The following is an 11,521-nucleotide window of genomic DNA, read 5'->3' on the forward strand; positions in this document are numbered from 1 at the left end:
TTCGACCCGTGTATATCAATAGTTATTTAGAATCTGTGACTTCGGATCTCAGTAAAATAACAACATACCATTTCCTAATTGCTCAAACGTTTCATTCTACCAAACCGCAGTTCAACCTCGACTTGTGCACATCAAACTAACATATTATTTCCCCTAATTTTACAATCAAATCCCAACCTATCCACACATCGATCACATACGTATTACTAAATTTCACAAACCAAAGTAAATCTACTTGCGCACAACACAACGGTCAACTGACTGAAATATTTTACTGAAAAATATAGAACAACTTTCATCGATTTTACAGAACATTTTTCTTCAGTCTGAGCTTATAACACGATATTCAGAAATAATTATTATATTCGAATAAGATTTTAAGATCCTAAGATTATCAGTACTGATATATGCAAGCGACGAATAGCGATGCGTTAAACTACTGATTACAGTACGGAATGAAATTCCAAAACACTAGATTTGTGAGTTGAGGTCAGTTATAAAGCGAAGAAAAATATCGGCATCGTTGAGAGACGTGAGCTTCGTATTTCGTATCATTCCGAAAGGCCATCGTCGCACATCGCGCGAAGCACCGACAAATAGGAAAGCGAAGTCTTGAGAATCTGCAATAGCGCAAAGAATATCAGGTATTGTTCCACACCGTAATCCGCGTGGCAAGACCTTAATTTCTACGGTCCCGTAGGTATACGTTTGTTAACGTGTAAGATACCTAGGATGACTGCATGGAAAGGATGGCGTTGCAAGGCACGCCTACCGCGAGTATTATAACGTCTACTTCCGTCGGGTCACGTTGTGCAAGTGGCAAGAACCAAAGTGTGGGACTAGAACAGTCGAAACGTGAGAAATCGGAACACGCGGCTTCTTCGACCACGCGGATACTGAATCTGACTGCCGAAAGCATCCCCTGAGCTTTGACAAGAATTGTCAAGAAGTTATAACGAAACGTCACGAACCGCGGCAAAATTCTCCATGGACATGACGTAGAAGTTCCCAGCAGTGATGAGCAGCGGTTGCTGAGAGCGCATGGTCATCACCAGGAGGCAGCTCTTCACGGACGTTGAGAAATTCGTCCAAGGACATTCGTAGGCAGCATGTCCAACCCTGGTGCTCTGTACACACGCAATTGGCATTCCTCGAAGATTAAGTTGCAGTGATAGTCGGAACGAGGGAATTGCGGGTGCCGATACGGCGGACATGAGCGAGAGGCTGGACACAAGGTTCGCGATTTTATCGGTCTTGTGATACTTGGGTTGCGATATATCGCGCGCTGTATCATCCCGATGCGTTTCTGCAGTACGATAATGCGGTGCGGAAAAATCTCCTGCGGTTCGTCAGATTCGAGTTAATTTCAATCAACCACGCTCTGCACTGGAATTACTTTTGCAGTTATATCTGTGCATTGCGTTAAGGGAATCGAATGGCTATGGAAAGTTGATTCTAGTGGAATAGCATTGTATCGTCAACGATTCGTATACATGTAATACACGCGTCTGAGTGAAACCGTGCCGGAAGATATGTCGACAATGAATTCATTATCCGCGTAACCTTAACACTCCAATGAAATGAAATCTATCGTGTTTAAAAACTAGACTTACAATTAGAATTGCGAAATTTTTCACCTGTTTCAATTTTTAGTCAATTTTTAAAACTCGGGCTGAATGGCCGACAATACCCGTTGGGTTTTGGTCCCATTTTTTGATCTCACAAACATAAAAACGTTCTTCAACATGCAGGCATACGCGTTATGCGTCTGTGGCTACAGGTGTATGAAGAGCACAAGATAAACGCATTTGACAATGAGCGTTTGTTTTTGCCCCGCAATTCTGCTTTCTTCCTTTCGAAACAAAAACTGAAAAAGGTTAACGAATGAAAAGAACGCGTTGAAAGTAAAACCTTTTCATAGGAGCAATTCAAGACCTTGGTTCTTTTCCGTTTTTTCAAAATAACCATAGGGTGAAAGATTTTTTGCAAAGGGACTGAACCCCTACCGGTATAATGAACAGTTCGTTGGAAGAGCTAAAAAAACAGTATTGCGTATTCGAAATGGACAAAAGTAATTTCTTCAGATGGGAAACTTGGTGCGTACATGTAAAGTAACGCTTACGTAAAACCCTGAATGCCCAACGACATGCGGTGTGGATATTATTTACCATCACGTGCGTGACAAGGTCTGCAAAAGGGTCGGCAGGATGCCGTCGCAGGACATTCGCGAACAAGGAAAAAATGCGACGAGAAAAATGCCCGGAGTTGGCAATACGTATCGCAGCTATACTTACGATTTTCACTCGGCACCTCGAACCTGGCAACGTACACGGTTTTTTCCGGTCTACCGGGTGTCTGGAAAGAGGATATTATTTCCTTCCATTCCCCATCGCGTGTCGGGAAGGACATTGATCTTTCCTTTCGGTATATTACGTAATTACAGACTAAAGTAAAATGCTGTTCGCACATTTAAGGATTAATGCTCCGCAGCGAGCTGATCACCGCTCGTTCGTTCGTTCATGAATTTCGTTCTGGCTTCGGACAATCCTCTGTAACCGTGTCTCTTCTATTCCCACATCTGATCGTCGCCCAATTCGTCACAGACGACTGACAGAGAAAATACGTGCTTATTATTCCGCCCGATACCGCGAGTCAATGTTCGTTGCACAAGTCGACGACGTTGACATCGACAATGAATGGTGTGAAAATCTGTCGAGATCGTACACGATGTATAAGGAAAAATAGTTTCAAAGAAATTGCCCCAATTTCAACTCGGGAAACGTAAAATTTACACCTGTTATAACGGTCCAAACGCACGTAACATACATAATGTGCTCATCGCGGTGGTGAATCAGACAGATCGCGTGTAAAAATGTAAGAAAATATCGGATACGAATTTCCATAAAATGCGTAACTTCCTCTCGCAGCTTGAGATCTCGATGAACGTATGGACGGTTGAAATTTCTCCGTATGGCTCGAAGACCACGCATTTCTGTAGGCATCAGAGACGGACTGCAATCCGCACTACGCCGCTTCGTCGGGAACGAACGATCAAGTAATTGAAGAATGAGCGAGTGTGAGTCTGGAACGAGGGGGCGAGGGTGGAGAGAGAAGGAGGGAGATAATACGAGAGGGAAGGGGCGAAGAGGAAAAGGGAGCGAAACGTGGGCGGGGTGCGATTCTGCACGCTTTACGCACACGGCACACGGCCCGTCTGTCTTCCCGTCGGCGTCGCCGCACATGACTCTCCGTAATTGTAATTGGCGTAATTGGTGAATAGTCGCGTATCGTATCGTTTCGATCCTCTAATCACCTCCCCTCCACCACCCACTTGCCGCCTCATCCCCGACCTCCTCCTTTCGCGTTCAAGTTGTTTTTCTCCGGCGCAGGGAACTCGGTCGATCGTTACTGCAGCGCTCTCGAAGAACTAGGATATACGGGGTGGTGCGGGGCACGAACTTTCACAACCGTTTTCCAACCGCCCTACGACGAAGAAAATTCAAACCCGAAGAGATGCGGTTTGACCAATTTTTAATCAAGGAAATATCTTGGAATCAACCAAGGTCGATGTACAGGTTGGTGAACCGTTCTACGGTGGAAGAGAAAATTTTTAAATCGGTCGCATCATTCAAAATCTATGACCGTTGATGAAAAATCACGAAACGAAACAGTACAAGTTGTACGAGGAAAGTTTCCGAATCAGTTGTTCACACGAAATATTAAAATAAAAATAAAGAATATAGCTCGAGCATGGAATTTCAACTCCAAAGCGTTACGAAACAACGTGAATTCAGTAGGTATAAAAATGCGGGAATTAAACTCAGACGAGAGTACTATTTTCGGTGCAATCAACGTGAGCATAAGCGGTAATTTATTATATTAATTTTTCACAGCCAGGCGCAACAAGCGGCACAGTTTCGGCCGTGATCTTTGTCGCGTGCGTATGACACTATATAACGGGCAGCCTCGCGTATATTATTTAAATAATAGAATGAAAAACGCAACAAAAATGTAATAAAAGACGTAAAAAAGAGAAAAAAAATAAAAATAACCACGAAAACAACGAGCATACGGCGACGAATAATCGTGACGGCAGAGTAGTTGCGTAATTACTAACAATTAGAGGGAATGAAACATTACAGTAAGCGTATATATAATTACAAGCAGCCGAGGATCGTGCGACGCGGTTCGCCGGTGAATTCGAACGGTGATTCGTCTGCATCCGGTCTCCGACGAGAGCCCGTACCAAAAACTGGAAAAAACCAACGCCTACGGCACAGACAGGCGTCGCGACGTCCTCCGGACTTTGAGAATTTCGACGACGATAATGATTCCGGAGGTTCGTAGAGTGGAACCGTGGGCAATTCGTTGGTGAGTTGGGGCGTCGCGACGAACTCGGGACATCCTCAAGGAGTGAGGAATGACAGCGATAATCGTAACGAGGACGTGTAGTGCGACCACGCTAGTTGAAAATCGTCAAATTTCCTGCAGGGTAAAAGGGTAATTAGCTACGAAGCCCTGCGCAGTGGCGTGTCTGCAAGGCGCGTGAAGACGCGCAATGAACGTGACATTGTTGTACCGGTAGCGATACTTAAAAACTTTTATACGATATTGACCGCGGCGACGGAGGAAAATATCGTCGTTAAATAAACCGTTGCAGGTGTATACGCGTAATAAACGAACGATTCAAAGTTTCCTACTCGGAGATTACGTGCAAGGTATAAGATGAAAAGAAAAAGTAGCCGGGAATTTCGTTTGACACAAACGAAACGGCAATGACCGAGGATAAAGGGTTCCGTATATAATCGCGTATTATTACACAGACAGAGGGGTGCCCCTGCGGCTTAAAAGTAATAAACTTTAATCGCGGAATACGGTATAAGGATACATGTAACGGCCGTTATTCTCGCATCGCGATGTTTATACCTATTCGGTAAGCCGGAATGATCATTCGGCACGACTGCCACTTGTAAACCGATCACGGGACGCACGGAGGCCGATACATAAATATCGTTTGTGCACAGTGCCTGTCCTAAGGGGACACTGGAAAAGTAATGTCCCCGTGGCTCCGAGAGGCTAGAATATCTGCTTAGTCTTAACGCCGGGTTAATTAAATGGCACGGCGCGAGCCTTGGCTTGAGCTTAAACTGATATCTCCGGCTCACGGCCGCGCAAGTAACTCATCCCGTCTGTTATTCACCCACGGATGCAATCGAAGCGATCGAATGCCCGGCGTGTCATCGTCGGTAATAGACTGTGCAAGGAGGTCGTAATTAACGAGCTAAGAAATCCGCAATCGAAAGGTGATAAAGTAGCGTAACGCGAGTCGAAGCAGGCGGATGGAATACATTAATTCAGCACCGCGTTAGCGAAGGTGCTGCACCGACACCGAAGGCTACGGACATTCATTTTCGCTAATCGGCCGACGGTTTTCTCACTCGAAACGCGCGCCGAGCCATCGCGGATTCTCGATTTATCCTCACCGTGATCGGATTGTTCTTCTCGAAACGGTCAGTTGATTTTCTGTCGAGAAATACGCGCACGCCACGAATATAAGTAAAGAAAATAAAACAATCCCCTGCTCGTAACTGGGGGAGCGCGGGAATTTATATCTGCTCAATATTCTCGAGTTTTCAAAATCTCGCAACAATGGCGGAGTAATGATCCCCGCAAAGGCGAGACCGTTACTTAAATTACACCGACACGATATTGCGGGCTATGAACAAATTGCCGCGACACACGGACGACTTACCGAGTGCCAAGATCGGAATGGACCAAGGTTCGTTAGACATCGGTAATATTAATATAAAATGTATTCGTGCTTCCTTTTGTCCTTCCGTTAATACGCCCGATTCGTGACGGTGATTTTCTTCGTATCATAAGATGGCTCGTATAATTACTGAATATACGTATATGCAACCGCTACTTGGGATTTGTATCTCTACGACCGTAACAGGACAGAGATGGCTGTACGTGCATAATAAGGCTGACCACGATGTTACGCCACTGCAATTAAACTATCAGATTTTCCGACAAGTTTACGTACCGCAAACGATTTCACCGATCATCGTCTCGCACGCATCGTGAGACTGCGATACGCGGTGCGAGTGTAGTTTTTAAGGTGAGCTGAGCTAGATGAGGATGGAACACCTGTAAGCCTCCGACTGCACGGGGAATTTACGTTCCTAGGTATGTGTCGGTGGGTGAATACGCAAATACGAAGATGCGGAGGGAATAGGTCACACGTTCCTGTTGCTCATCGCGCAGCAATTTCTACCTATCGCCGCTGCCGGTTACATGGTTCGGTAAATGCTCATCTATAATCGTGTAGATATAAATTCACGGGGTACCGTATAACTCTCTCGGCATGTCCGTCCGAGTGCCGATTCGCATTTAATCATACAGGTGTACAAGTTACAAGTGGAGAAATTAATCGGTGTTGAAATTGAAAATTCCAAACAGAGAATCGTCGGAATCACAGCTCTAACGGTGCCGCACGCGCACGCTCAATTCCATTGCCATTATACCGGACACCCGCAACGATACCTGCGACGTATCCGCCTAATTTCAACGCTGTCTTCTCGGCCCTAACTGACTCGTGAATCGGCGAGAGAAATTGAGGTTCGGAAAACAACATTGCGGCAGGTGCTCGGGTTTGAGTCGTCGCTGACGTCACCACGCTAAAGTAACGAGCAACGCGCGATAAGATCTTTCGGAGCGGTGATGCAGATCCTGCATCGTTAACGTGCGAGTGTGAGTTGGGCGAGAATGTCTGCCGATCAGACCGAGGCTGTACGCGTGGGATTTGTACTCAAAGAAAAGAAAAAGAGCAGATTTTACTCGAAATTGCAGGAAAATAGGGACACGTCAGGTTTTTTGGTGAAAAATACCCACGTCGAACATACTATTTACTATAAATGTAGAAGACTTCTGCACACGGTGGTTTTCACTGATTCTACGGTAAAATCCGCATTTGACGATATATATTTTACAAAAAAAAAAAAAAAAGAAACATGACGTGTCCCTTTTTTCCTGCAGTTGTGAGTAAAATCTGCTCCTTTATTCTCGCTGTGAATTATCTTCGGTCGACGTTGTGAAAAAATTTGATAGGAGGATAGGTGAGTAATTTGTCAACTTTGACAAACGTAAAAACACACGTAGAAGTACTTTAAAAATTGACCAAAAGTAGTAAAAAAAAATGAACAATGAATATCACACTCCGTCATGTGATTTCCACGATTCAAGCAGCATTTGATACGAATGATACCGCTGACTTTCACCAGCAGTAAAATGGATTGATTTCATACAAGAAGAGGTTGCAATTTTTTAACGACAAAACGGTTTGAACCGGATTCGAAACTGCCAAGAGGCGTAGTCGATTGACCGGCAAAGTACCTTGGATGTGGTGGGTCAATTATACAGTGATTTATACACTTACTCACCTCGGTCAGAAGATCATCTCCCAGCGAGCAGTAGATGTAAATTTGCAGAAGGACGGCCTGAATGTACATCACGTATTTCACCAAGTCCAATCCCCGAGATTCCAGGTACTGCATTTTGGGTTTTCGGTGACGCGAGAACCGGACGGAAACAGAAAAATGACGAGCATTGCCTTGGCTGTATTGTATTTTTTCCATACTGTACTGAACAGACTTCGCGATCACGAGAATTGCAGGTTTTCATAAAGGTGTAAGAAAAATTTTCATCGCGTACTCGCCTTTGCGCAACTGCGTAATTTACCACGTCAGTGTTTGCCTGTATTGAAATAAGTTAATCAAACTGCAATTTTCGATTGTGTAAGTATCGCTGCGGCTTTTCCACTGCCTGTTATATCACGAGCGTTAGGTTTTATACTAATTGGCAATTTCATGATACAGCAATGCGCAGCAGCTGTATCGCAGCTTCCCAAATTAGGAACCCTTTTCGTATTAGGCTGAGTTTTCCCCAGCGGTGCCCCATCGTAGACGTAAGAAAATGAAGAGGAAAAAAAAACGGACTTTTCGAGAACCGCCCGCGGTTTCGTTGCAGGCAAGGCAGCTGCGGGTAACCGTTCGGCATAATATGTGCGTGTCGGTGAATAATATATACGCGTAGACAAGAGCATACCGTGTGATTTGATTAATCTGGAATCAGCGCTTGGTAACGGCAAAATCGCTGCAGTCGACGTTCGCGTGTGCGTAAAAGGAGGTATTATGGTATTATACAATTACGCAGCACATATAACACAAAGCGACGGCGCAGGATGAGACAGCGCGTAGAGAAAACGGCTCGACGGTCGCTTTTTGATTAGGTGTGAAATTTCCCAACGTATCCGACGCACGTCTCGCCTCTGCAGCGAACTGCCGGCGTCGGTGTTTCAGGGGGCGTCTCGACGCCGGCCGCCGCGTAGCAGCAACAACCCTCCGTGATGATCGACGGGATTATTAAGCTGTTGAAAACACTGCCAGGCTCGTAAATATTCCATTGGGAATGCCGCGAGGCGTGTGCAGGATACGCGTGTGCGTGCGTGGGACTGACGTTGCGTTAAATAGCGTTAAATTTGATCCCGTATAATTCCCGGCGGCTGCGTCTCGAATATAGTCTCGGAAATCTGTAACCTGAACACTGTTCGGTCGAGGAGCTTCCGTCTCTCTCCAGAGTTTCAATATCACATCCAATTTAAACCACATCGTAATTAATTCACGTAAAACACCCCCCAGCACCCTGGAATAAACCTATCGTAAAGAAAAAATAATCCATTGGATTTACATGCGCGACAATTTTTTTTATCCGACAAGTTGGAGAACATACGTGAACCTAACTCCGACGTATACTGATAAGTAATTCTCACCACGATCTCTGTGATTTTGGTATACGTTATTACGTTCAACAGGTTATTTTTTATAGGTATATTAGATGAAAGTCGAAACCGAAACGCACGTTATATGTATATTATATATACACGATTAACCGAACGAGGAATAAAGTAGAAATATGTAATTTTAGTGGTAATCAACTCACGAAGATCAGCTGGAATCCAATCACGCAGATGACGACGCTGCTTACAAACAGCTGCACAAAACATACCACGTTGTAGAGACATCTAATATAATCCGCGTTTCTGGAAATAATGCGTGTATCAGTGTTGTCTTATACATTCCCTATATAGATATAATAAATGCACTCCTCGAGACTTAAGCGTGTCACATTCGCAGCTAAGTCGCAATGCCATTATAACGGTATTACAGTGCGAGCTACTGGGCGAAAGAATTAGAGACGTGACACATGCAGCATGTGTCTGAGATAATGACCTACGAATCCTATGTGTGTGTGATGTACATTTGCAGGTGAAGATACCAGTCACTAATATAAGTCAAATTTTCAATCTTTCGTACTCTTAGTGTGCAAAGTTCAAATAAAAGTGGTCCTTATGTAAAAATACGATGCACTCACTGAATGGCTGATTGATGGTCCTCGACAATATTTTTAATCCTCTAGAGCAGCTCAACATCGGTCGTAGTTTTATTCATACGAAAATGAGCGGTAAAGGAGTTTGATTTGCAATTAGCCACCGAAGTGCCGAGCGTAGTCAGTTCGCATTGAAGAATACGGAGCTGAGCGCAGAAGTGACGCATCATCACCAGAAAGAGGCCGTCTACCGAGACGCTTCCTATACAGGAAATCGCCCCGCCGACGACCTGCAGAGATCAAAAAATTTATTTTTGATCCACTTGATCGGTTCGTATCGAAAAACAGTACGCGGCCATAGCTTCGGATTTACTCGCGACGCGTAAATAGCTGTGTAGATGACTTCCGAGGTCTGATTGATGGGATACCAAGCGCGTACTGGCTGTCTTCTTGCGGTCTGAGTCTCCGAGTCCCCGAGAATGAAGAGTGGACTGAACATGTAGAGTGAGCAGGTCACGTATACGGTAAAGCTAATCATCTGGCGAAGGCCTTGGAAAATTCAGCAGCGCGCAAAAGAATATCTCGGTGTGTTTTTGGGGCCGTTAAATCCATAGATCGGTTCCAATTCGACTCCATGTTCCGTAGAATTGCCTTGAAACACAGATTCTCAAGTAGTTTATTCCTCCGCCTACGTAAATTTCCCTGTCATAATTACCTTCAGGGTCTTCCTCCTGAGCGCGAAGTACGGAATGTACGTGATAACGGAGAACATCGTCATGGTGGTACACAAATTGTCTGCAATCACTCCGACGTCCCCTTTGAACATGTAGAGGTCAATGATTGCGGGGAAAAAGAGCATAGAAAATAGAATGAAAACTACGGCAGTGTGAAAGAATTGCAGAACCTGCCGCCATTTTGGTGCGACCTCGGGAATTGGCCAGAGACCCAGAATCAAGAGATTAATTTTGTTCAAGCGGATGTAGTCCTCAAGTAGCGGTATTTCGCTTTTCTCTGCAGAAGCTGCCATTTCTTCTTCACGTTCTTTCTCGGGCAGTAGAGATTCTGATTTATTGGTTTCACACCGCTGCAAGGTCTCCCTGTTATACTCGCACCTACGATGAAATATATTTATCTGCTAAATGCCAGGGCCATTTTCTGTGGGAATTGAATTATCGTCACGAATTAATTCGCACGACTTTCGAGTACATAGTAAACATTCTATAAACAGACGATGCGTACGTAGAAATAATTGCCTACCAGGTTGGTCCCATTCGTCGAATCTACCGTGTACACTTTGTCAATTTTTTACGAACAAAATTGAAAATTAGCGGATTACAATTGAAATACAGTGACGCGCAAATTTATTTCAAGACAAATTGAGAATGAATTTAATTTATCCATCTACGTTCGTTTCGAACGGTACTTAAAATTGTCAAGACGGTGCAGACTAAGCTTGCCACGACCTTTGCGTGTACACAAATTTACTGAAAGCTGGAGTTGATGCACCAAGAATCATTAATGATAATAATTACGAAGTGAATGTTGGATGATTACAACAAGCTTCGTGACATTTCGCCGAGGGCTTGAACATACCAGATACTTTTTCACGTAAACAAAGAACTCATTTAAATCCATCAATCATTAACGATTCGTATAACTTGCACAATTCGAAAGTTTAGTCGTGCAGTAAGGCATTTTTGTCCGGTTCGATCACAATATTAACCCCGGCGACACATTGCGCATCATGGTGTAAAGTATAGTAATCAACGGACAGGTGTCGTCTCCAGTTTTAATAAGATAATGGAAAAAAGCGTACGATTACGTACGCGTTCAATCTCTACAGATATTATTATTTCCCCGCTTCCGCTTACCAACCAACTCAAAGCCGACGATATACTGCCATATGAAATATCGCGTTACCAACACTTGTTCAATGGATTAAAAGAAGGAAGAAGAAAGCCACGTACGTGCGGCTAACTTGAATCCGACGAATGGAACTCTTCCACGTTGATTCGAAAGCACAATTGCCTACTGATCGTCCGCAGTGCAGTTGGTCGCGGCTACTAAAAGTACTCTGATATCCGGGATGCAGTGGAGAGAGACATTTATGAGAGGATGTTGAAAGTTTAAAGGG

At 44.3% G+C, this 11,521-nt stretch overlaps 1 pseudogene; it reads right to left on the bottom strand.

The window, feature by feature from the left end:
- Nucleotides 1-345: 345 nt before the first annotated feature.
- On the bottom strand, nt 346-11,303 carry LOC124180238 (annotated as a pseudogene).
- Nucleotides 11,304-11,521: the final 218 nt, after the last annotated feature.

This window comes from Neodiprion fabricii, chromosome 4, assembly GCF_021155785.1.
Source record: "Neodiprion fabricii isolate iyNeoFabr1 chromosome 4, iyNeoFabr1.1, whole genome shotgun sequence".
Taxonomy (NCBI): Eukaryota; Metazoa; Arthropoda; class Insecta; order Hymenoptera; family Diprionidae; genus Neodiprion; species Neodiprion fabricii.